This window comes from Chlorocebus sabaeus, chromosome 26, assembly GCF_047675955.1.
Source record: "Chlorocebus sabaeus isolate Y175 chromosome 26, mChlSab1.0.hap1, whole genome shotgun sequence".
NCBI lineage: Eukaryota > Metazoa > Chordata > Mammalia > Primates > Cercopithecidae > Chlorocebus > Chlorocebus sabaeus.
In genome coordinates, this window is record NC_132929.1 from 4194493 (window position 1) to 4222276 (window position 27784).

Sequence of the window (27784 nt, forward strand, 5' to 3'; positions counted from 1 at the left end):
AACCTGGGAGGTGGAGCTTGCAGTGAGCTGAGATCACGCACCTGCACTCTAGCCTGGGTGACAGAGTGAGACTCCAACTCAAAAAGAAAAACAACAACAAAAAAACTCTATCTAGAGGATTTGAGTCCTAATAATAGAAATATAAACAATGATCTCTGTAACTTATTTATGTATTTATTAAATTTATTTATTTAATGGGGTTTCACTATGTTGCCCAGGCTGGAGTGCATGGTTATTCACTGGCACAATCATCGCACACTACACAGCCTCCGACTCCTGGTATCACATGATCATCCTACCAACCCTCCCTAGCAGCTGGGACTGACTACAGGGGTGTGCCACCACTCTTGCACAGATACAATTTTTAAATCAAGAAAGTGGCATTTCTTTTTCTTCTTTCCCATAGTCATTCTAATCATGTGAAGAATGATCATACACATCATTTTATGATTAGTAACTGAAAATGTGAATGCATTATAGTTTCCATACAATCTTCTATGCTGTCCACTAGTTACTTGCATCAACTTTAGTTTTGGATACTTGAGAAGAAGAATGGGCTTTAGTGTTCCCTGAAGAACAGAGTGAGTAAAATAGAAACTCATCTCATTTATATTTTATAATGTTATTGCATTTGTACCATGAGTTTTAGATTCCATGAAGGCTTAATTAAGTTAACAGGAAGACCTGATCTCAAATATATGAGCCATGTCTACACTTCTATTTATTTTGAAATAATTTTAGATTTATAGAGAGTTATTAAAAATCTTACAAAAAGTGGATATACCCTTCAATTTCCTGCAACATTAATATCATACACATAACCATAGACTATCTGTGAAAACTCACCAACTGACAAAGGCACAAAACTATTAACTAAAGTACTGACTGTCTTCACATTTTACCAGGTTTTCCACTACTGCCATTTTTCCTTTTTTTGGATCTAATCAAGGATAACATACTATGTTTACCATCAAGTGTATTATTGTTTATTGCAGCATAGCCAATTACCACATAGCTTAGTGGCTCAAAAGCACACACAAATTACTCACAGTTTCTCTGGGTCAGGAATCTGGATGTAGATGATTGCCAAAGCTGAGGTCTCACCTGAAGGATCAGCTGCGGAGGAATCATCTTCTAAGTTCATGTGATTGACCAGGTTGAGAAGATTACACTGATGAATTATTCCAAACCTTTAAAATATCAACAGCAATTTTTTACTAACTGTTCTCCAAAAAAATAAAATAACAGAGAAGAGATCAGTGTGCAGTGCGTCCTATGAGGCAGTTTCCTCTGAGGTTACAACCAGACAAACACAATCCAAAAAACGAAAACTATAAACTAATATGCTTTATGGATACCTAGGCAATAATTCTCAAGGAAATAGTTTCAACACAAATCAGGATCGTAAAACAGAATTAAACACTAATTTATTTATTTATTTACTCAGGATCATAAGTTTGGTAAAACATAAAAAAGAATTAGTATAATAACTATATTAATATAATGACAAAATTTTCATGATCACATCTAAAAATATGGAATAAGCACTTTCCAATTCAAAAACCCACTCACAGTAAAAACACTAAATTTTGCATAAAGGGAATGTTCTTACCTAAAACAGGCACCTATGAAAAATTCACATGACAACACATGGTATCAAGTAGGTCTCAGTAATATTCCCAAAATTATAAACACAAAAGGTTACCTATTCCCACTAATTCAACTAAACATTATGCTTGAGGACACAATTTATAAAAGTAGGATAGAAAAATAAATATAAGACTTCCAAATTGAAAGGGAAGAAGTCAAACAATCTATTGGTCAGTGACATAACCTAATATATAGAAAATCCTAAAAAATCCACTAAAATAAGGTTGAAACAAAAACAAAATTCAGTATGCATGATCAATGTAATAAATTGCATTCTTATACAATACAAACTAATCAAATAATGAAACTCAAAATAATTTCATTTAACACGGCATCAAAAAGGAAATACATTTGAAAATAATATAATTGCAAGATATATATACTGAAAATTACAAATAATATTGAAGTATTAAAGAAATCCTAAATAAATGAATACAAGAATTAGTGTAATATACTATATAAACTAGATTTTCATTGATCAGAAAGCTATTAAGTATTAACCAAGATGCTTATACTTTCTAAATGCATCTTCAGATTCAATACAAGCCCTACTAAAATTCTATTTTTTTTTCATTTTTAGTAGTTCTTGGACCACTGATTCTAAAACACACAGAAAAATGCAACTGATCCAGAACAGCCCAAAGAATGTTCAATATTTTCTACAGAAACTCAAATGATGTTTATAGAAAGTCTGCCCATAGGGGAATGGGGCATAATTTCCTACTTTCTATGTATGTGCTGGGCATAGTGATGTTTTTTCCAAAAGGTACAACATGAAAAGAGGAATAATATTAATTTTACACTGAAGAAAACTGAGCTAAACTGCCTCATCTATGTGATCAAATAACATTAACCATGATAAAGCAGCTGGGCACAGTGGCTCACACCTGTAATCCCAGCACTTTGGGAGCCTGAGGTGAGAGGAACGCTTGGGGCCAGGGCTTAGAGACCAGGCTGGGCAATGTCTTGAGATTCTGCCTCTATAAAGTAAAATGAAATCACCCAGATGTGGTGGCACATGCCTGTAGTCCCATCTACTCAAGAGGCTGAGGTGGAGGATCATTCAAGCCCAAGAGTTCGAGGCTGCAGTGAGCTTTGTTCATGCCACTGCCCTCCAACCTGAGCAACAGAGTGAGACCCATCTCAAAAAAAAAGAAAAAAAAAAGTGACAGAGCATGGTGATACTATGTAGTCTTGTCACAATATCATGAGAATAAAACCTTCCCTCTGTGGTGTTCCTCTGCTAAATCCACAACGGCCATCCAGTCATTAGGAAAACACCAGAGACATCCCAAAGGAGGTATTTCAATGACATCAGAAATAGGAAAAATCTGAGAAACTGGCACAAGATACCTAAATGTGATGTGGTGTCCGGGGCGGAATCCTGGAACAGAATATGGACGTTACGCAAAAACAGAACATCTATTCAATTGTGAATGTTGGTGAATGATAACGTATAATATTGGTTCACCAACTGCAACAAGTGTTTCAAATGAATGTAAGAATTTATAAAAGGGAAATTATGTGTTGAGTATATATAAACTCTCTGTGTGTACTTCTAACTATTCTGTAAATCCAAAACTATTGTAAAATAGATTTAAAAAAACCAAATAAATAGCCCGGGCGCTGTGGCTCATCCCAACACTTTGGGAGGCCGAAGAGGGTGGATCACGAGGTCAAGACCATCCTGGCCAACATGGGGAACCCCGTCTCTACTAAAAATACAAACATTAGCCGGGCGTGGTGGCCGGCGCCTGTAGTCCCAGCTACTCGGGAGGCTGAGGCAGGAGAATCGCTTGAATCCGGGAGGCGGAGCTTGCAGTGAGCCGAGATTGTGCCACTGCACTCCAGCTTGGCAACAGTGGGATATTCCATCTCAAAAAAACCCCAAAAAAACAAAACAAGCAAACCAAAAAAATAAATAAAACACATATACTTTTAAAATTATACTATTCAGCTTACTAAGCAGAACACTGTCGATCTTGTAGTGTCCCAGGTGCTCACCTCCCTATTCCTTTTTGTTACCCTGGTGAACATTACTATTATTTTTTTTTTTTGAGACAGAGTCTCGCTCTGTCACCCAGGCTGGAGTGCAGTGGCCCGCTCTCTGCTCACTGCAAGCTCCGCCTCCCGGGTTCGCGCAATTCTCCTGCCTCAGCCTCCCGAGCAGCTGGGACTACAGGCGCCCGCCACCTCGCCCGGCTTATTTTTTTGTATTTTTAGTAGAGACGGGGTTTCACCATGTTAGCCAGGATGGTATCGATCTCCTGACCTCGTGATCCGCCCGTCTCGGCCTCCCAAAGTGCTGGGATTACAGGCTTGAGCCACCGCGCCCGGCCCTTTACTATTATTTTTAATTTTCCTTTTTCCATTTGCAAACTTTTCTTCTTAGTTTTGGTCTCTAAATCTGTATTTGTAAATAATGTCCTGTTTGCTGTTTCTTGTCTTCACAAATAGATAATTACATGTCTCTATCTATATGGCTCAGCAAAATCCTGAGAAACATTCAGAGAAATCCAGATTGTGATACATTTCACAAATTATGTGACCTGTTTTCTCACAAAGGCCAAGGTCAGCAAAGTAAGTGAGGACTGAGAACCTGTCCCAGATTAAGTAAGACCTGACGTTGGCAGGTGAGCGTTCAGATGGTGCGCAATGATCCTCACAGCTTGGTGTACATAACCCAATATTCTAACCCTTTCCTTTTGACTTTGGGGAGAAACTGAGACTTGCTTTGATACATCAGAAGACTACAACGTGATAGGACATCACTTGAGTAATCATGTTACCTAAGATGATGATACCTGTCTTGCTGCAAGCTCTCTCCCATGGTGGCTTTGATGACACATTCTGCCATGGGAGAGAAGCCAACCTAGGAAATAACTGAATGCAGCCTCTGGCCACAGACAGGAAAAAACTGAGGCTCCCGTTCCAGTAACCTGCCCTAGAGGTTGCAATTTATATTTACAACTAATCTAAGCTCCTTTCATATAAAATTGTACTGCTTCAGAAGTAGTGTAACCATCTTATAATAGTTCTATTTCTTCCTTTTTCCTGTATTTTTCCTTTTGTCCCTCTTTCCTGTCTTTCATTTTACTTATAGGTGTGTATATATCTTATAGTTACAAAAATATAATTAAATAAATTGCTTTTTTTTTTTTTTTGAAACAGAGTCTTGCTCTGTCACCCAGGCTGGGGTGCAGTGGTGTGTTCTCAGCTCACTGCAACCTCTGCCTCTCGCATTCAAGCCATTTTCCTGCCTCAGCCTCCTGAGTAGCTGGGATTACGGATGTGTGTCACAACGCCCAGCTAAATTTTGTATCTTTTTTAGTAGAGATGGGGTTTCACCAAGTTGGCAAGGCTGGTCTCGAACTCCCGACCTCAGGTGATCCATCCACTTGGGCCTCCCAAACTGCTGTGATTACACGCCTGAACCACCGCACCCAGACTTGCAACTATTTTTTTGAAAGGCACTTGTCTACTATTGAATATAATTATTTTCAATAAGCTGTTATATGTAAGATCAATTAAGAATATGAAAATTAAAAGCTTTTCTTATCTTGAGTAACCAATAAAAAAGTACAAAAAAAGTCTGAGATGCTAAGAAAGAATATTGAATTATATGAAATGCTGAATAAAAACCACAAAAAAGGAAAACGAATGGAACACAAAAATGGAAACGGGCAGAGCAAAAACGAGAAGAGGTAACAAACATGGTGAATATTCATCCAACTGTATCAATAATCACTTTGAAAAAGTGTCAAAACCTAATTCAAAACAAACATAATCAGAATATCAAGATATGTGGGAGTTAATTTATGAATTAATTCCAATATTGCTTTCATTTGTATATGAATAAAACGTAAATTTAAAACTCTAGACGAACTTTTTCAGTAAGTGTAAATAAGTCTACTATGTGTATAAGAGTTTAGATAGAGATATTATTATTTCTTTGAGATCCTACTTGTCTTTGATTCATTGACATGCTGTGGATGTCCCCAACAAGACTACTATAGACATTACATATTCACCAATCTGACCTTCCCTTTAGTGATACAAAGGCCAGCTCGCGTGTCCATTTTTCTCTGCGAGTCTGGTGCACGTTGTTCCTTACTCAGCTTCACACTGACAACTACATCCATACAGGCGGTGGTACAGTAATGATGGAGTAACTGCAGGAAGAATGAAACAAAATGTTGTGGTAAAACTTAGGGGATTGGACATGGCTTATCACATGGAAAAATGGATGATTTATCTGGAAGGATGGATTGCAAGACAGTGCACATCAAACAATGAAGGACAGTGACATCTGAGAGAGGCGAAACAATGAGGGTTTACTGTTGCTTCAGGTTACTGCTTGGGGAGAGTTTCCAGGCTGTGGTGTGACACGGATTCTGGAAGACAGTCGGAGTTGAGAAGATGGAACTGACTGGAGAAAGAGGGGGCTGAATTTCATGAGGCGGGAGCACTCAGGCCAACACCCACGCAGGCTGGACTGTGGTGCCGTCATCACTCCACTCAGACACGGTTCACGGGAGTACTGGAGCAGTACAGAAACAGAAAGCAAAGACACAAAGAAAAGTAATTTAAATGAATTCTTTAATAAAGAATCATTCACCTTTATGCTTTCATCTCATTTCTGACTACAAAAACACGAAGTTTTCCATGACTCAGTGATCCTGCATCAAGCCCAAGGATGAAGGACATTTTTAGAAACAAAGTAAATGGTGTGTTAGGTAGATTTAGTGACCCTGTGTGGACACCAACCTGCCTTTCCTATGTTAGCCTGCTAGTTGTGGCTTGTAAAATCGCTACATTATGAAATAATTAAAGTACAATTGTCTACTTATAAGAGAGCATTTCTCACCAAAAGGAGGAGAAGCCAATAAAGGTTTCTTCCTTCACTGATTTTCCTTTCTTTTTTTTTTTTTTTTTTGAGACAGAGTCTCGCTCTGTCGCCCAGGCTGGAGTGCAGTGATGCAATCTCAGCTCACTGCAAGCTCTGCCTCCTGGGTTCACACCATTCTCCTGTCTCAGCCTCCCGAGCAGCTGGGATTACAGGCGCCCACCACACGCCCAGCTAATTTTTTGTATTTTTAGTAGAGACGGGGTTTCACTGTGTTAGCCAAGATGGTCTCAATCTCCTGACCTCGTGATCCGCCCGCCTCGGCCTCCCAAAGTGCTGGGATTACAGGTGTGAGCCACCACGCCCAGCTACTGATTTTCCTTTAAAAAATCTCCAGTTTCCTTTGCACTTTAAAACTATTTTTTTCTCTGTTCGTCACTCCATGAATGCCACAGGCTATGTAGTTTGCATGAAGTATAGGGTAGCTCTTTAGACACAGTGAAATTAAGTTAAATTGTTACCCAGTATAGCATTTTCCTGAAAATTACCTGTGTATTTTTTCTCTTTCTCAGTGTTCACCTCTTGCTTAGCTCCTTAGAAAGGCAAATTTAACCTTTTCCTTCCTTCGTTTCCACCAGTCAAACAACCTGCAAGGACTGCCAGCTTATCTAAGTATGTTTCCTTAGAAATTCTAAGGACCAAATGTTGAACCGAAGCAGGCACCATCCAGAATTCTCCCTCACAGGGAGACTGTCTCAAGACAAGAGTTAATCCACATTCCAACTCTGTCCTCAATGACACTGGTCAGACTAACGGATGACCTCTTAGCTGAGATAAGTTTTACAGCAAGTCACATAGACCCTGCACCTCCATGTTCCTTGCACACCCTGCATAAGAAAGTTTCTCTTCTTCAAACCCTGCTTTCTTCCCAGAAAACTGAAGCGGCTCCTTTAGATATGAACCTGGTTCTTCTCCATTGCTAAACTGTGAAATAAAGTCACTTTCTTTTTACCACCCTCATGCTTGTTATTTGATATTGTCAGTGACAAGTGGCCAAACCTGTGTTTGGTAACAAATTTGGTGGCCCATATGGGGAGCATTATGTGCTCTGGGCAACCCAAGCCTGTGAGCCTGGTTTTGCTACCAAGGCGGACAGTTACTTGTGAGTACCAGCAGCTGAAGGCTAGCAGACCCCATGGCAGGAACGTTAGGGAACTTCCAAGTGGCTGCTGAAAATCTTCCATTTCCTAGACCCTCCCTTTCACTTCCTCGCACAACTTCTGCAGCCATCGACACTTTGCTGGTACAAAGAATGTGATCTCTGAAGAAGCCGGCAACACTTGCAAACAAGTGAGCTGGTCGGACTGCACTCAGCTTTCCCGTGTCTTCTGGGGTGTCGCTGGGGCTCTGCTTTTCACCTTGTCCACTAACGGGACTATCATTTGAGGGTTTGACGGATTTGAATCTGTGGCACTCCTGGGCATTGCTCCACTTGGTTTCAGATACCCGTGGAGCTGTTTTGAACAGAGGAAAGAAATTCAGGATTCTACCCAGCCCTTAACTGGGGTTTGTTTGGAAGCTCACCATTTGTTTGTAAGTGTGAGTGTATGACCTTTGAGTGTGGGCCCTGGTCTCTTCCTATCCTTTTCACTTTCAACTTCATCTTCCTGATTATCTTGGAAGCCACCTACAGCCTTACTCATCTCAGTCAAAGGTACCCCTAGCTCTCTCCAGCTGTAAACAGTTTCCTTTGCCCATGACTTGCAGAGGTGGGAGGGATTCGTCTCACACTGTGCATGTCCAGGGTACTGCGGCTCTCCCTGATGGGATGTCAGCAAGAGTGGTGGGGGTGCCCACCCTATACCATGCAGCAGCTAGAAGGTTCACAAACCTCCTTTTCTATCTTTTTCTCTTTCCCTCCTTTGGAAGGAGAGGCCTGGCAGGAACTTCATATTCTCATTCTCTTTGCGATTTCAGCTGGCTACTTATTAAGACCTACTTTTGTGAACATTTTAAACAGAGAAGCAAACTATAGCAAGACAACTTGAGAGCTCAAATGGTTAACTGCAGCTATTAAGTGAAGCAGAGTCATCAAAACCGCTCTTTCTTCCTCTGTTTTCTTTTCTGCCTGCTTCAGATTGGTTGTTACTAAGCTGTTGGTGCTGTGATAAGACACATTATTTACCGACTAACTAGAAAGTAAACACAGGAAACTTGTTTAAAACTGAAGGAAAAAAAAAAGATAAAAGATGCTTTTTTAAAAACAAAACTGCCATAAAGATTGCTTTGCTCAAATTTTGGTCCACAGCTTTCATAGATTATATATTGGAGAAAACACAATTTAGCCATGGAAACAGGTTCCAGTTTTGTCAGACAATAACGTGTATCCAGCTATTTTTTATAAAATACTGAGTGTGTACTGTTACTTTACGGTTAGAATCCCAAGGTAAAAGCTATGAGACCTTTGCTTGTGTGTGTATACCTGTTTAGACATGTTTGTGTGTATGTACATATGTAGACATGTTTGTATGTACATATGTAGATGTGTGTATGTACATATGTAGACATGTTTGTGTATGTACATTCGTGGACATGTTTGTGTGTATGTACATATGTAGACATGTTTGTGTGTATGTACATATGTAGGTGTTTGTGTGTATGTACATATGTAGACATGTTTGTGTATGGACATATGCAGATGTTTGTGTGTATGTACGTATGTAGACATGTTTGTGTGTATGTACGTAAGTAGACATGTTTGTATGTACGTATGTAGACATGTTTGTGTGCATGTACATAGACATGTTTCTGTGCATGTACATATGTAGACATGTTTCTGTGTATGTATATATGTAGACAGTGCATGCACATATGTAGACATGTTTGTGTGTGTACATATGTAGATATGTTTGTGTGTCATGTCTAGCCTGCTACCAAATTGACTTACAAGTAAGTAAGTGCTCATAAGTCAGGAAGCTTTTCAAGTTCACATAAATTTAATAATCCTTGACAAATAAAACTGGTTTTAAGATTATTGGTGACATAATATTAGAAATATCTTCAAAATGATCAGCATATTTTTATCTGAGTTTACTGAACAAATGGTTTTGTATTTATCTCTGTCTATATATACATTAAGGTGTTAGCATATGACATAAAGGCTATAAGACCATAAACCCAGCCAGAAACAGAATTTTTGTGTGATTTTATAGATGAGTTAGACTCATTTAATATTACTAGTTCAATGAAAACAGTTAAATCTTCTGTGCTATTAACAAAATGCACACATATTGAACTTTAAGGTTCCTACTTAGGTAAAACACCTTATGTCCACAGACTTTAAAAATGGGTAATAGGGACATAACTAAATAATTACTACTTTTGGGTAATATCCCAGTTTTCAAAAGTACTCTACGTAAACTGTTAAAATGGAAAAACTGAGTACATGTCAATGAGATCAATGGTTCTAAGTGAAATTTTTGTATAATTTAAAATCTTAAAATCATTTTGGATGCTTACTGGATGTCTGGGTCAATTCCAATTGAGAAAGGGTTATTATATAGAGAAAACTGTTCTAAAAACTCTGAAATTTTTCTCATCTATACAATACTAGTATCTGATAGTTCCGGATTTCTTTTTTCCTAGGTTTCTATAAAATGTGCCAAAAAGGAGGTGTCCTTATTGAGAAAAAGAATTATTTTGTCTAATGCAAAAGTTTTTAAAAAGTTGATTCAAATTACGAGTTTGAAAAGGTTAGGCCGGGCGCGGTGGCTCACGCCTGTAATCCCAGCACTTTGGGAGGCCGAGGCGGGCGGATCACAAGGTCAGGAGATCGAGACCACGGTGAAATCCCGTCTCTACTAAAAATACAAAAAATTAGCCAGGCGCGGTTGTGGGCGCCTGTAGTCCCAGCTACTCGGGAGGCTGAGGCAGGAGAATGGCGGGAACCCGGGAGGCGGAGCTTGCAGTGAGCCGAGATCGCACCACTGCACTCCAGCCTGGGCGACAGAGCGAGACTCCGTCTCAAAAAAAAGAAAAAAAAAAAAAAAAAAAAAAAAGAAAAGGTTATTTATGAAACAAACTAGAAAGGAAGCAGTAAATGGTGAAGAGAGATGTGAAGAAAGATATAGACAAGAACATGTATTTTTGGTAAGGAAGGTTATCAAGAAAAAAGAGTAATTTTATACGAGAAAGAATCTTGCATGGTAAATTATTCTCCTAAAGGAAAATGACTGGTTATTTAAGAAACAGGTTCTTATTACAAGGTTAATCTAGAAAAAGAAAATCGAAAATAATTTTAAAAAGAAACAGGTACCATAGGACAAGTATACAGTCCAAGCACGTGACAGATGGTCTGTGTAAGTCATGATAAGGCTCGTTAAGGGGAATTTATAAAAGGAATTTTGTATGTAATAAAGTTAGGTATAATTAAAAAGGAATTGTTTATAATAGCCTTTCTAAAGAATGGTCCCCTATATTAAACCAATATTTTCTTAAGGTATCAATTTGCTCTTAATAAAATGACAAGAAATTTTGATTTTCTATTCCATAATCAATTTCTTTAGAAAACTTCTGAGATTCATATCTCAAATGTTCAATTGTTGTCTTTTCTCCCTTTGACGTGGCCTGGGATAACTCTATCCTTCAGCTTCCTGTCAGCTCCTGTAACTTTTCTTAGTTCTAAATGTTGTGGCCTGATATTGAAATATTTTATCTTAGAGGTCTATAAAAGCAGTGTTTTCCTCCAGGATAACTTGATTCTATACTCTTGGGGGTTTTCTTTGTTTTTTTGTGTTTTTTTTTGGTGTGTCTAAATTTTCACTGTCATCAGGAAAGCTACCATGCAGCTACTAAGAGTCATCTATTTCCCAGTTCTACTCATAACCTTGTACACACTCTTCCCATGTTTGATTAAACTCAAGCACTGTTTATTATAAGTTGTACTTCCAGATTATCTAAACGGGCTTTCCCCTAAGGAGAGGCAGTCGCACTAAAAAGGGTTTTCCTTTGACTTTTTGGTAACTGCCTTAAGAAACAAGATTTTACATTTCATCAAGATAGTTCCTACGTTGCCTTTATAAAGTGTTTAATTGGTTTTTAAAAACCTATGAAATTTGAAAGGAGTAAGGTTTTTACACATGTGTAACTTTCTGTATTGCCTTTAAAGTCTTTCAATGATGACTTTGGTTAAATGAATAACTATTGTTTTACAAGGACCTGTAGTTTGGTTTTGATCAAATATTTTAAGCTTTCTAACATCTTTGACAGACATCTCCAAAATTGAATTCTAAATTAAGTCTCTGACTTATTGCTGGGGCTTATCAAAGCTAAAAAAAATTAATCACTGTGAAGTGTATCACCACCTCCAACACACTGAAAAAGTTCTTATCAGGTGCTATTAACTAATCTTTGTGGTGTTAAGGTACAAGGAATTGACTCCTGGATACATGTAGCTCCTCTAAAGAAGACAGACTCCTGCCAGCATCTAACATCAAACTCAAGTTAACCAAAGCCTCATCTTCAGACTCAAGCAAAGGCAATACTCAAAGTACACTGCTGTCATGCAACACAGGGACAGGCCTGTATTATACTTTATTCAATAATTTTGCTTCTATCTGAAATAGAAATATATGAAATATCATATAATTTATTTTGTGCCTTAATAACAAATAATTTAAATGTTTAGTTACCTATAGGCTTCCTTTCCTGTCACTCTTTTTTTTTTTTTTCTTTGAGACAGAGTCTTGCTCTTTTGTCCAGGCTGGAGTACAGGGTCACAATCTCGGCCCACTGCAATCTCTGCCTCCTGCTCAAGCAGTTCCTCTGCCTCTGCCTCCTGAGTAGCTGAGACTAGAGGCACGCACCACCATGCCCAGCTAAGTTTTTGTATTTTAATAGAGACGGGGTTTCACCATGTTGGCCAGGATGGTCTTGATCTCCTGACCTCGTGATCCGTCCGTCTCCGTCCTGGCACTCTTAGAAGAAGACAGTGCTTATGGCATTTTTGCTTAAAATGTTGCTAATCGTGAATATTTTGTTTTATTAATATATCCAGAACTTAAAACCGTTCAATTCCTCCAGACCCAGGCACTATCATGGAAGATATGAATGCGTGAGACTGTAAGGGCCGGTTTTGTGAGATAAAATTAATTCAGACCCCCCATATCAAGGATGGGCACACGAATGCCTAAATAGCTAAATAGAATACTTATGTTTTGTATAGCTAGTTAGATCACTCCTATAAGCCAAGATTACAAGAGCTCAATGCATACAATTCATAGACAATTCAGTTATATAACCTTACCTTTTGACATTTAGTTGTTGGCTCTTACATTGCTTAAAAGGGGTTTTAAGGATTAATGACTGCCTGCCCGCCTTCATTCCAGTCTGGTCTACAACATCTAATTGGATATAAGACTTTTGATTCTAGTCCCACCATAGTGGGGGCAGCAAGGAACATGACGGACCCAGGTCAGGTGGCATGCCACTGTGGCACTGACACGAGAAAAAATAAAAGCGTGGCTACCGATACTGCCTCTGGCATACCTTGACAAAAAAGAGGAATATAAACTATAAAATGAAATCCTAAGCCCCCGCCAACTTAATGGAAAAACTAATTCAGGCCACGACAACAAGAGGGGTGTTGAACAGGCTTCACTGTATCTTCCTCCCGTTATGGGAATTTAGGCACAACGGATCAGCATTAATGTTACAATAAAAATTGTAAAACAGACTCTTTATAACAATAAAATTCCAAATTATGAACAGGATTGAGGAACATGCCAGGCAGGAGTTAAGTCACACATTCCTACGCTTTTAAAAAAGCAGACTATGCTTACAACTGCCACAAGGTTTCTGTGTTTCTCTAGCAGCAAAACAAGCACTAGCCTCAAGATCAGCTGACTGACTGACCCCAGCCACTGTTCCACCAGCCATAACTATAGCTTGAAGTAGATAAGACACCAATTTCAGTAACTTTCTCCTGATAAAAGATCACTGACCATACACCAGCTTTGGCCGGTTTACAGTAAATGCACACTTGCATGCCTTTGTCCTCAAAAGAACTTTTGAAATATAGGGCATAATTATAATACATTTAAAAGTTAAGTCTCTGCCCCAAAATAAATGAGTCATATGTTCCATGGATATTTGTTAATACACATGGGTCAGGACCACCTTCATGAATATTTACATCTCCTCCTGTAGCCTGTTAAATATGTATAGTTAACCAATTTGTTCTCATATCTCCACAGGAGCTCTGGGTACAACTGACACTTGGGGCTTTGCACGGTAATTAAGACTAAATGCTGTACTTCCTGGATAACTCCAGAAACATATCCTCAGCCCTAAAAGACATGCACAAGCCAACTAATGCTATGTCTAATCTCATGATGTCTTTAAATCATATGGCTTTAGATATCTCCACTGCAGCCCGGGGTGGCACTTAACATTCATTAAGGTTGACCACTTTACACACACACACACACACACACACACCCCAGATTATTCTTATAATATAACCCAAGCTATGCATGTAGATACCCATATTTCTGCTATAGATGCGCTCTCTCAGGACTCTATGACATCATGATTTAGTCGGCTTCCTGGTGCAAACAATACTTTTATATATATAATTAATACTGTTAAATGCCCTCTTCAGCTGCTATGAGTTTTATTGCTGTTGTACACTCTCCATGGAGAGGCAGGAAATCATCCTCAGAAATTCTTGGATCCTCACACCATACACGCACAGTAAGTTCCTACTGGAAACTCAAGAATATTTCCAACTCCAAGTAAACAGATTCCATTCTAATACTCCATAACTATGTCCCCTTTCAGTAGGAAGCAGACTAAATGAATATGATGCTCCAATCCCATAAAAATCAAGTGGAATTTGACAGCGGGGTGTTGTAACCAAGTACTTCATTTTCCTTAAAAAATATTTACTTTTTCTCTTTCTCCTGTGTGTTCATGTCTTACTTAGCTCCTTAGAAATGCAAATTCAAACTTTTCCCTCCTTCCTTTCCACCAGCCAAACAACCAGAAAGCACTGTCAGCCTAGCTAAGTATAAGTTTTCTTAGAAATTACCAAATCTTGAAACAAAATAAGCATCCGCCAGGATTGTCCTCCATAGAGAGATTGTATCAAGACATCAGTTAATCCACAACCTGACTCTGTCCCCAGTGATGCTGGGCAGACTAACGAATGACCCATGACTGAAGATAAGTCATCCAGCGAGTCATGTAGATCCTGCACCTCCACACCCCTTCTCCATGCCCTGCTTGCCAATATTTCTTCTTAAAACCCTGTTTTCTGCCCAGAAAACTTACATGGTTCCTATAGATATGAATCCAGCCCTTCCACACACATTGCTAAGCTCTGGAATAAAGTGACTTTTTTTTTTTTTTTTGGAAACGGACTCTCGCTATGTCCCCCAGTAGCTGGGATTACAGGTGCGCGCCACTGTGCTCGGCTAATTTTTGTATTTTTAGTAGAGACAGGGTTTCGCCATGTTGGCCAGGCTGGTCTTCAACCCCTGACCTCAGGTGATCATCCCGCCTCGGCCTCCCAAAGTGCTGGGAGTACAGATGTGAGCCACCGCGCCTGGCCAGTGACTTTCTTTTTCCTACCCTTCTGGGATTTGATTTTGTAAGTGGCCATGGCCAAACCTACCGGGTTTGGCAACAAAATCGTGCCAGGTTGAATACAACAGATGAGGGGCACCTTTTTCCTTAAAGCAGGATCTGTCAATTCTGCTTACAGCACTGAAGCCCACAGACCCTGACTGCTGCCACACCTAGCAGAGCAAATGCCCATCTATTGTTACATATCCCCATACAATATCAGTGTTTTTGCTCTGTTGACTGCTCATGTCACACATCTTGAACAAGTGTTCCCAATTCTCGCATGTTTTTGGACTAAGACAACAAAAATTAAAATCTAAAAAGAGCACAAGCATGAAAGCCTTTTGAGAATATTAAGGTAGATGAAAATGACAATAAAGAAAAAATTGAAATTCCCTTTTGACAAATCAATGGCACAAAAATATTTTCTGATTACAGCACTCAACGTACACATTTTCTAAGTGGTATTTTTTGTATCTCTGAGAACTAAAACCAAATTTAATAATCACTCATCAAAAATAAGAAAATAATATCCAACAGAATAGGTGATCTGTACAATGACATGTCATGTACACATTTATGGAAGTGAGATGGAAGGAATTATGGAGTCCAGCCATTGTCTAAATCTTTGTGTAAGGAGAAAGTAAGGCAACATCATGAAGTTCACACCTGCACAATTAAGAAGTGGTTGCTCCTTGTATTCAGACGTGAAGTGTTACTGTACTGCTACACAAATCGATACCTTGTTAACCTTTCACATGTACAGAAACTAAGCCATATAATGGAAAGTTTCACATATCTTTTTAAGCATAAGAATATGAGTCGATTTTGCCTTGTGGCTTCCAGAACAGTTTCTGTCCTCCTCCTTTTCAACCAGAGATATTTCAGAGAAAATTTGCAGAAAAACAAAAAACAGAGAACGTGTAACATTGGTCTTTTCTAATCAAAGTGATATTCACATTAAATTTAGGAAAGAGAAATATGAGAAAAGATTAATAATTAAAAGTGTTCATTGAAAAATAATTGTGAATCCATTTTTAAAATAGAGGAAGAAAGACCTTAAATATGCAACACAAAAATTAAAATTTGGTTTTAGATGATGCTTATGAGAGTAAAAAAAGAAAAATTATACTCAAGTGTTAAACACATTTGAACAACAAATCATATCAAAACCAGGATAAATATTACAATGCAAGAAATAGAGTCTTAAGGTATCACTGGTCAGCCTGCAAAATCAGTATTGAACAAACTCAGCCTTATTCAAAACTGAATTCCTCACCTCACCAACAGAAAGGGCAGGGAGCTGCTGCCCTTGCACATGGAGACCCCATACAGTGGCTCTGAGCTCAGAGGCTCTCATGTGGTTTTGACTTTGGTGGGCATGGTCTGGAGGAGAAGGAACCTGTCACAGAGTCGTCTACACCAGTGCAGGAGGTTACTATGGCTGCATCTCAAGGTTTTCAACGCTACTGGCTGTTGTTGAAAGTAAATACACATAAAGTGGGGAGTGGTGTTGGGGGATTGTCTAAGATTCACAAGGATATTAAGAGATTCAAGAGTTTACAGCAACAATTTAAGTTCTAACCCAGCCAGGTGCGGTGGCTCATGCTTGTAATCCCAGCACCTCAGGAGGCTGAGGTGGGCGGATTGCTTGAACTCAGGAGCTCGAGATCAGCCTGGGCAACAAGATGAAACCCCATCTCTACAAAAAATACAAAAACAAATTTAACTGGGCAGAGTTGTGCACCTGTGGTCCTAGCTACCTGGGAAAGTGAGGTGGGAGGACTGCTTGAGCCCCGAAGTCGAGGCTCCAGTGAGCCAAGATCTTGACACTGCACTCCAGCCCAGGTGTAAGAGCGCGATTCTGTCTCAAAAAAACATTTTTTTTTTTTTTAAAGTTCTAAACCTACATCTTTATTCAAGGTACAGCTGAAAGTACTGGTGTAGGTACAAGGCATGCAGGTTGTTACATTTTTTACTTCATTATGGAGAAGCTCCGTGGTTAAAAGAAGAGGCTCTGGGCCAGGCACAGTGGCTTAAACCTGCAATCTTAGCACCCGGGGAGACAAAGCAGGGAGGATTGCTTGTGGCTAAGAGTGCTACACTAGCATGGGAAACATAGGAAGACCTGGTCTCTACCAAAAAAAAAAAAAAAATTAATTAACCAGGCATGGTGGCTTGTGCCTGTAGTCCTAGCTATTCAGGAGGCTGAGAGGGGAAGATCATTTGATCCCAGTAGTTCAAACACAGAATCTGCTCTACGACTGAGTCACTGTACCCTAGCTGGACAACAGGACACAATCCACTCTCTCTTAAAAAAGAAAAAATACAAAACAATCTCTGGAGAGAAAATTATTATCCTAAATAGACTCTCTTAATCATAAAACAGTGTAGGTTGGGTGTGGTGACTCACACTTGTAATCACAGCACTTTGGGAGGCTGAGGTGGGCAGATCACCTGAGGTCAGGAGTTCGAGACCAGCCTAGCCAATATGGTGAAACTCCATCTCTACTAAAAATACAAAAGAATTAGCCAGGTGTGGTGCCGCACACCTATAAGGCCAGTTACTCGGGAGGCCGAGGCACAAGAATTGCTTGAACCCAGGAGGCGGAGGTTGCAGTGATCCATGATTGCGCCATAGCACTCCAGCCTCGGCGATAGAGTGAGACTCTGTATAAAAAAAAAAACAAAAGAAAAAAGATAATAATAAGACTGTGAAATTTGCACAAAGATAGAAGAGCCAGTAACCTAAAAAATAAAAACAGAGCTAGAAAGCAGACATATACATATATAAAAATTATTTTATATATTGATGCATGGGGGAGAGATCATTTTTTAATAAAATGTTTCAGGAAATTGAATATCCACAGGGAACAACCAAGATACGACCTTTGACCTCACATACACACAAAATCAATTCTAGTTGGTTCATAGGCTTAAATATAAAAATAAGAGAGTATTCAGAGCACTATTTAGGAAAATATCTTCATGTCACAGGGTAGGGTAAGCTGTCTAACTAGACCTGAAAATTATTTAGCATGTAAGACAAGACACATTCTACATAGTCTAAGTGAGCAAAGACTCTGGGGCAGACAGTATCAAACTCAAAGTTCCTTTATACCTTTCCTGCAGAAAGCTCAGACTCCAAAATGGAGCACAGGAGTGAAAATCGTGCTTACTTCTTGAGATGTCAGTGTGCACTGTAGGAAATGATAACATACAAAGCATGCAGTATATTATCAAGCCTATACTAACCCCTAAAAATTAATTTTCTAATAAATTGTGAGATATATCATTTGTGTCAATTGTAACAGGTCATTACTTCATACACCAGAATGGAAGAACAAAACCACTAACAAATGAAGAAACTAATACTTTTATCACTTATAAATAAATCACATAGTAATAATATAAATACATTTTAATTACTGGAAAACTATTTTCAATGTGCATACATGTAGATATTTGTCTTGTGTCATTCCAATGATTACATGGGATGGAACATACAAGGAAAACACATTAACAAAGGTTTTCCTAAATTTTCTCTCATTCAGATGTAACTCTCCTCAGTCTTCAACTCATCTTGCCCATAATTTTCCCCATATTATTATCACCTGTGCTAATCTGAAGCTTTGGTGATGCTGCACTTCTTGTGAGATTCCTATGTTGCTCCTGTGAGTTTATTTTTCCAACTTTCTGAAACCCCCTAGGCAAGATATGATGTTAATGATATGACCTGAAAATGTCAATGGAAGGTTTATAGACCAAGCTCATGTATATGTAAATGAGGACAATAACATTATGGTTGCCTTCTCGTCAATAGTGTTTTAACACTATCAAATTTAAGGTGCATCTGTGTTTCATAAATGTGAAAATGTGCCCTCTACGATGAGTGGAATACACTGTCCTCTGTGACTGCCAATTTCTCAGTGTTAGATTATAGTGGCTCATCAACTGTATTCTTATCTGTTGTTGAAGGAATATGTTTAAATATTATCACATAAGTTTACCAAGTGCATTTACATTCTACATAGCTATCAGACACATTAGAGTTACTAGTTGAACACTAGAATTCTTATGTTAAGCATGGAAGTGTAGTTTTATGAACTATGGTTTAAGAAATCCACTGAGGAAGAAGATAGCAATTATAAAGAGTTACTTGAAAAATTCACTGGAGTGATAGCTTTCTAAAGACCTAGAAAAAGCTGTATCTTGAAACTTTCCACTGCAGTCTTAGGAATATGACCAATGATCCTTGTAAGCTTCATTATAAACTCCATTTTTCAGCTATAATATTTATGTAACTCTTTTGTCTTCATTCCCATTTGCCGTTTTAATCATATGGTTGGTGATCATAGAAATCACTTTATAATTAGTCACTGCAGACGTAGATGCATAATGGTGTTTATAAAATGTTTTAATCTGTCCCCTTGCTACTCTGGTCAACCCTAATTTGGGTACTTGGATTGGGGACTGGTTTTGATGTTCCGTCAGGAATACACTGATAGAAGAAGAAACATATAAAGTATGAATTTCTGTATACCCAAAATTTAGTCAACCTCCTAAACGATGGGAATTTCTTTACATGTATGCAGAAACTCACATACAAAAACAAAAACTCACATAATTTAGGAGGTTGACTGAATTTTCCCCTACAGTTTTAAATTCCAGCAAGGCTAAATTAAATACACATAAAGTCATGTTCTCTAATATCCAAGACATTCTTCCACTGAACTCCAACTTCTAATCAGGTTAGAGTGTGGAGTCCAAGTGTTGGATATTTGCCTCATGATCTGGTCTTGAATTTGGTTTCTTTTAAATGGCATCTCTTAGAATTGTGGTGTCCAGGCCAGCCTCTAAGGAACTGTTGGTTTAAGGTATTGCGGGAAATCACATCTTCCATGCAGTTAGTGTGTGTCTGGGGACTCGCTGCTCAGCACTTTGTCATCTGCTTTCTCCACTCACTAGCATCCAACTGCAAAAAACCTGTTGTGTAAAAGATTCCTATCCAGGTCTCTGTAAGTAGGGTCTGGCCTAAACCCATTTGTTAGAAACCTTTGTTGTACTCTGCTTACCTGCTACCTTGGTGGCTTTCGGGTTGGCAGTGGGCAACAGAATGCATGGTCCCTGACAATTCCTGGAGTCTGTAGAATGAAAACAACTAAATTAGGACATATTTTCTGAAAGGTTTGAAGGCACAGTTGTCTTTTGATTACTTGAAGAAGAAATCCCTGTACCAAGAAAACACTACCCTGAATGCAGAAATATGATTTATGTTCCCTGTCACTGAAATTTCTAATTCTTGGCTTCTAATATCTCAGTCATATCTCCCAAAAATGCTTCAATGGGATCCTCAATATACACTGCTCAATGATGTCTGCACGTGGGGCTTTCTGGATATGTGAAGGAAAGGCAGCTTTTTCTGAATAAGTGGTTGCTGACACTCCAACTGGTGACTGGGTAACAGAGAAGGAGAAAAAGGATGACAGTCTCTAAAGCTTGATGGTGCCTTCCCGAAGCAGGTGCACCTGGGTTTGGAAAGGGGACTAGATAAAAAATGCTCATTTTCTATTCTCTCCCTGTGTACACATTCATCTCTGGAAGCCAAAGATTTTTGCTTATGTCTTTGTGTTCTTTTTAAAGATATAATAATTTTAGAAAACAAATTTACTTTGAAATAATTGCAGATTTACAAAAAGATACACAGGTAGAACAGACAGTTTCATATACCCTTCAGCTAACTAAAATGTTACTATTATAACTATAGTATATTCATGAAAACTAAGAATTTCACTATGTTTCAAAACTATTAACTGATCTACAGACTTCCTTCATATTTTACCAGAAGAATTTCTAATAATGATATATTTATGTGTTCCAAGACCTAATCTAGAATACCACATTGCAATTACTGTCAGGTATATTACTTAAGATTTGGTGCATAACAGACTACTATACAACTTAGTGGTTCATAACCACACACATATTACTCACAGTTTCTCTGGGTCTTCAGTCCAGATGTAGGTGATGGCCAGGGCTAAGGCTCAGCTGGGGAAGGGTCTCCTTCCAAACTCATGTAACTATTCTTAGGATTAACCTCTCTGACCGCAACAAGAAGAATTCATCAGTGAATTATTGTAATCATTTAAACTAATACTAATTTATTACAAATTATTCTAAAAAGTGGAGAAAACATGATTTCCCATTGTATACTGAGTTAGTTTACCCTGATACCGCAGCCAGACAAAGAAATTTCAAATAGGGAAAATGAAGAACAATATACCTTACAAATACAGGGGCAAAAATCATCAAGGAAATACTAGTAAAACAAACCAGAAACATGTAAAAAGTATTGTATGCTATATCAAGGGTATTTACCTCAGGAAAGCAAAATTTGGTTCAACATAGAACTAGTGCTGTGCACTGTATTCATATAATAAAGAACAAAAACTGCATAATCATCTGAGAAGATGCATAGGCACTTGAGAATTCTCCAACTCCCTATGAGAAAAATATGCAGCAAATGAGGCAGATAAGGGAACTGTCTTCCTTTTAAATGGGATCCATGAAAAACTAACGTATCATCATAAGCTATCTGAAACGTTCACTAATTTCTCCAAGATTAGAAACAAGACACGGATTTCCACTCTTGACACTTGCTTTCAGCATTGTACTAGAGGATACAGACATGGCAGTGAGTCTAGAAAAATAAATATAAGGCTTCCAGTATGGAAAGGAAGTCAAACTCTGTCTGTTGGCATATGACATGATCTTATGTATAAAACTTCTAAAAGACTCTAATCAAATACGTTTAGAATTTAGAAATGAGTTCAACAAACTTGCAGTATACAAGGTGAAGATATAAAATCCTCTGAATTTCTATATGCTAGCAATTAATAATCTAAAACAAAAAAACTCAGAATGTTCCATTTGAGATGACATCAAAAATAAGTTTATCAAATTAAGTATAAGATATATACACAAAAACTATAGAAAACATTTTGAAAAAATGGAAAAAGCTTTGACTATTCATTGCTTATAAAGATTAATGTTGTTAGGCTGGCAATATTCTCCAAATGGATCTATAGATTTAATGCAACCTCTGTCAAAATCCCAGGTGACACTTCCTTCCTCTAAATTCACAAAGCTTATCTAAAGTTCATATATAATGCAACAGACCCAGAGCAGCCTAAATTATTTTGAGAAAGAAGAAAAAAGTTGGCATGGGAGATACATACTTCCTGACTCAAAACTCACTGCAAAGTAATAGTAATCAAGAATATGGTACTAGTATAAGAATATAGATCTTGATCAATGTAATAGAATATAATGCTCAAAAATGAATACATACATTTATAGTGAAATAATATTATAATGTCACCAAATAAATTACATATGGATAAATGTTTTTAATAAAATATTTCTAAGCAAGTGCATATTCCATGCAAGTCGAACCCCTGCCTCACACTGAAAATGTAAGTGACTCAAAATGATCATATATCTATATATAATAGCTAAACAGGCCCAGAATGTAGAAAATAACACAGGAATACATCTTCCTGGTCTTAGGTTAAACAATCTTTTCTAAGATATGATGCCGAAAGCAAAAGGGAAGAAGAAAAATCAGGCATATTAAACCTCATTAGAATGTGAAACTTTTGTGATTCACACTGCACCAACAAAAATAAAGACACCCAAAGAATGGGAGCAAATATTTGCAAACAAAAGCAAAAGTTGGCAAATGAAACCTAATTAAACTTAGTTTTCTGCACAGCAAAAGAAAACTATCTACAGAATGAACAGACAACCTACAGAATGGGAGAAAAGTTTTGCAACCTATGCATATGACCAAAGTCTAATATGCAGCATCTATAAGGAACTTAAACAAATGTTCAAGGAAAAAAAACCAACTCCATAAAAAAAGAGGGCAAAGGACACGAACAGACACTTTCAACAGAAGATATATATGTGGCTAACAATCATATGAAGAAAAGCTCAACCTCACCGATCCTGAAAGAAATGCAATTAAAAATCACAATGTGATACCATCTAACACCAGTCAGAATGGCTATTATTAAATAGTCAAGAAATAGATACTGGCAAGGTTGTGGAACAAAGGAATTACTTACACACCGTCGGTGGACGTCTAAATTAGTTCAACCATTGTGGAAGGCAGTGTGGAGACTACACGAAGACCTAAAAACAGAAATATCATTTAACTCAGCAATCCCATTACTGAGCATATACCCAAAGAAATAAAAAGTGTCCTGTGAAGAAGACACATGCATGCATAGGTTCATTGCAGCACTATTCACAATAGCAAGAATGTGGAATCAACCTAAATGCCCATCAGTGGTAGACTGCATAACGAAAATGTGGAACATACACACCACGGAATACTACACAGCCATAAAAAATATCATGTCTTTTACACGAAAATGGATGGCGCTGGAGGCTATTATCCTTAGCAAACTAATGCAGGAACAGAAAACTAAATACCATGTTTTTTCCCTTATAAGTGGGGGAGGTAAATGACAAGAACACAAACACAAGTGGGGAACAACACACACTGAGGTTTATCAGAGGGTGGGAGGCAAGAAAGGATCAGAAAAGATAACTAATGGGTACCAGGCTTTAGTACATTGGTGATGAAATAATCTACAACAAACCACCAAAACACAAGTTTACCTATGTAACAAATGTGCACATGTACCCTGAAACTTAAGTTAAATTAAAAAGCAAGTATTTGCAAGTTTTATAGGTGATAATGGTCATTATTAATAATATACGGCAACTTCTTAAGAGCTCAAAAATAAATTGCATATATCTCAATCAAAAATGGAAATTATTCAAATACCCAATTCTCCAAAAAAGCTACAGTCATATCCGAATCACACGAAAAGACACTCAATGCCTTCTGCCATTATGAGGGAGGAGACTGGCAAGTTGTTTTCTAGTCACAATCCTGCTGATCAAAATAAGATCTGGTCCAGACAGCATATAGTGAAGAAACTGGCAAAAGAAGACAAAGGGATCCCTGGTTGTCCTCATTGCTCTCCAGCATGAGACATTCCCTCCAGCGCCATGACTGTTTACAAATTCCAGGCCAACAACCAGGAATTTATCACCTCTTTCCATGGCAACAACCCAGAAGTTACTGCTCCTGTCCTGGAAAGTTCTGAATAACCTGCCCATTCAGTTTCATTGGTCCACCCCTCAACTTCCATGTCATTGAAAGTAGTTTTACCTTAGTGTAAAGACAGTTGATAAGAGCACATAGGTTACCAACATATGCAATGCCTATGAGTCAGCCCTGCTCTTAAAGGAGCAGTACTGCTCAATAAAAGACTGCCATCTATCACCACAGGCTTGCCCTTAAATACTTTCCTGGGCAAAGCCAAGAACCCTGCCAGTTGAAGCCCCAAATTTGGGGCTCACCTGTCCTGCAACAATAGGGGATGGGAAGTCTAAAAACATGATATATACTTCAAAAATCTAAAAGGTATATTGCTATGTGAAAAAATACAAGTTGGAAAAGGCAAAATACTGTGTAATTCTACCTATAAGACTCTCTAGAAAAGGAAAAAAGTATAGTGATAGCAAAGAGTCTGGTGGTAACAGGGGGCTTGCGAGACAGAAAGGTGGAATCAGTGAAATACAGGAGGTTTCTTTGGGGCAGTGAAATCACTCTCTCTGATACTGTATTGGTGGATACATAATAATGTTTTCTGAATCCTGAAGAACTTTATAACACAAAGAGTGTACTAAATTATGCAAACATAAAACCTTATTTAGTACGTAGAGGGTTTCCAAGGAGGAATGTCCCCAAAAATAATATAACAACGTAATGAATGTATGGAATAACCTCACTAAAGAAAGTGGAGGAAAGCAATGGACCTAAGTAACTTGGGTAATAAGTGGACATGCCGAGGCTAAAAGCCAAAGTATTTATCCCTAAGTGCTGTACTTTACTTGGTAAAACTGTTTCCCATTGGGGTGTAAGTTACCTGTTCTGAAACCACTGTGCATGTATGTTCAGGCAGTATGATTAAGAGAACAGCACCAACTTCTTCACAGGGAGAGGAACAGACTACATACATCATTCATGTGGTGCTGGCTTAGATTATATGGTATTGGAAACATTAGCAGAAATTACACAATTATACAGTTAGCCTGGAGTACAATTAAATACAGAGTTAGCCTGGAACACCTAGTAGTGGTTAAAGAAAAGAAAATGCTGAACAACAACAAAACCAACCAATCATACAACATTGAACCTTAATTATGTGGGTATTTCAAAATTATACCAGGGACAACTAAAAAACTTTCCAATAGCCAACCATGCAACAATTTGAGCAATCAAATAAATTAGCATATGTAAAGTATAAAATAAATATCCATGTTTACATGATGATATAAATAATTTATGTATAAATGAATAAATCTGTAATAGAATAGACACATGTTTATGGTGGAGGGTTCAAATAAATTTGTAGACATTCTGCCAATAAGAAGGTAGATCATGCATCCCCACATTTTTGTTTTGTTTGAGATAGAGTCTGGAGTCTTGCTCTGCTGCCCAGGCTGGAGTGCAGTGGCATGATCTCAGCTCACCTCAACCTCTGCCTTCCAGGTTCAAGTGATTCTCCTGCCTAAGCCTCCCGAGTAGCTGGGAGTACAGGCACGTGCACCGTGCCTAGCTAATTTTTGTATTTTTAGAGGTTTCACCATGTTGGCCAGGCTGGTCTCGAACTCCTGACCTTAGGTGATCCACCTGCCTCAGCCTCCCACAGTGCTGGGATTACAGGCATGAGCCATCGTGCTTGGCCCATGACTCCCCACTTCTTAAATGTGTGTTGTGTTAGTGACTTTGTTCTGAAACATTCTATGGGGAAAAGGAAAAATAATAATCATTTCACACTGTGTGATAATTTGATAAAAATGACTTCATCTAGGTGATCAAATTAACATTAATAATGCTAAAGGCTGTCGAGAGCCTGTGTCCTTGGTATGATGTGAGGAGAATGGCACCTTTCCTCTGTCATCTTCCTCTCCCAAACCCACAAATCTAGTCTTATCATGAAAAAAACCTCAGAGAAATCCCACATTAGGAATGTCAATGTAATCAAAAACTAGAAAATTCTAAGACACTGTGACAGTCAGAGAAGTCTAAGGAGACATGATACCCAACCGTGCTGAGGTATCCTGGGTGAGATCCTGGAACAGAAATTAAAAATTAAGTGAAACATAAGAAAATCTGAATCAAGTATGAAGAGTAGTTAATGATACTGTTTAAAATTGGTTAATTGTGACGAATGTCCCACATTAAGAAGTTAATAAAAAAAGCAACTGTAGTGGGATATATGGAAAATCTATGTACTACATTTAAAACAATTCTATAAACCCCAAACGATTCTTAAATGTATAAGGCTTCTTTTTATTTAAAGTCACTGCTGACCTTATAAAATAGAACATGAGCAATGTGTTCATGGCCGTTAATGGATCTCTTTAGCTTAACCATCTTCCTTAATCACTGAAGGTCCCTATCACTGTGCAATTATTTGCTATCCTCTTATTTGTGTTTGTTATATTTATCTGTGTTTATATTTCTAATATCCATAATGTCTAGTTCTTCTTGTCTTCAAACTTAGATGACAGGTGTTTAATGTATACATGTCCCTAGTTTAATCGTGAGAAATCATGAGACAAATCCATATTGTGGGACATCTTACAAAATACAAAATATCTGACCTGTACATTTCAAAAGGGTCAAGGTCAAGAAAAATAAGTGGAGACTATGAAACTTGCAGATTGGAGAAGACCTAATGTGTCAGTTAGACCCTACAACGGTGCCCAGTGATCCCCACCTGCAAGAAATACCTTTGCTTTACTGAGTTGCTTCCTCGTGTCTCATGTGACCAGCACATGTGAACTCAACTTTTTTCCAACTCAGAGCGCTCCTAGACAGTAGTTACCTTGGTGGAATGGAGTGGACACATTCGCCTTCTGCCATGATTGTGAGGTCTCCCCGACCATGTGAAACTGTGAGCCAATTAAACCTCTTTCCTTTATAAATTACCATTAGCATGAGAACAGATTAATATACCAAAGGACAATACAGACCCATAACATGAGTGTCAAGAGAATGTGTGGTCCCATAAATTCGTGATGGAGTCTGCACGATGAAGAAAACTGAATTATCACAGTGTTTTCTCAAAGGCTTAAGGCATCCTATTCTTTCAAAACTTGGAAAAAAAGGAATCTGTACTAAGAAAACAGGTTTAATGCAGAAATATATCTGTTCCCCATCACTGGTGTTTCTCAGTCTTCTCTTCTAATGCCTGGAAGTCATGTCTTCTAAAATGTCTTTATACTGAGATCCTACAAAGACACTGCCAGAAAGTGCCTGCAAACAGGGCCCTCTAACATATGTGAGAAAGGCATCTTTCCTTGGAAAAGTGGTTACAAACACAGGGATTGGTAACTGGGTAATGGTGTGATTGGAAGAAGAAAATGCAAGAGTGTCCCTGGAGCATGATGGTGTCTTTCTGAAGCAGGTGCCCTGTGTAGGAATGGGGTATAATAAGGCAAGCTACTTTGCCATAGTCCCCCTACATCTCCATTCATCCTCTGATCTGTGGTTTTATTGTGGTTTAAATCTGT

At 38.2% G+C, this 27784-nt stretch overlaps 1 long non-coding RNA gene across 16 annotated transcripts in view; it reads right to left on the minus strand.

Annotated features, from left to right (window-relative positions):
* Positions 1-27784, minus strand: part of LOC119623586 (uncharacterized) — a 406106-nt gene that overhangs the window by 363721 nt on the left and 14601 nt on the right. For 12 of the 16 annotated variants that reach the window (XR_012091421.1, XR_012091418.1, XR_012091417.1 and 9 more), the window contains 4 exons: positions 23251-23317; positions 21500-21622; positions 20197-21222; positions 1105-6190 (listed from right to left, as the gene is read on the minus strand). This is a non-coding gene — a long non-coding RNA (uncharacterized lncRNA). Of the gene's footprint in view, positions 1-1104; positions 6191-18550; positions 18604-20196; positions 21223-21499; positions 21623-23250; positions 23318-27784 lie in introns of those variants that run through there. The other 4 variants (XR_012091423.1, XR_012091422.1, XR_012091428.1 and 1 more) reach the window with 4 other exon arrangements.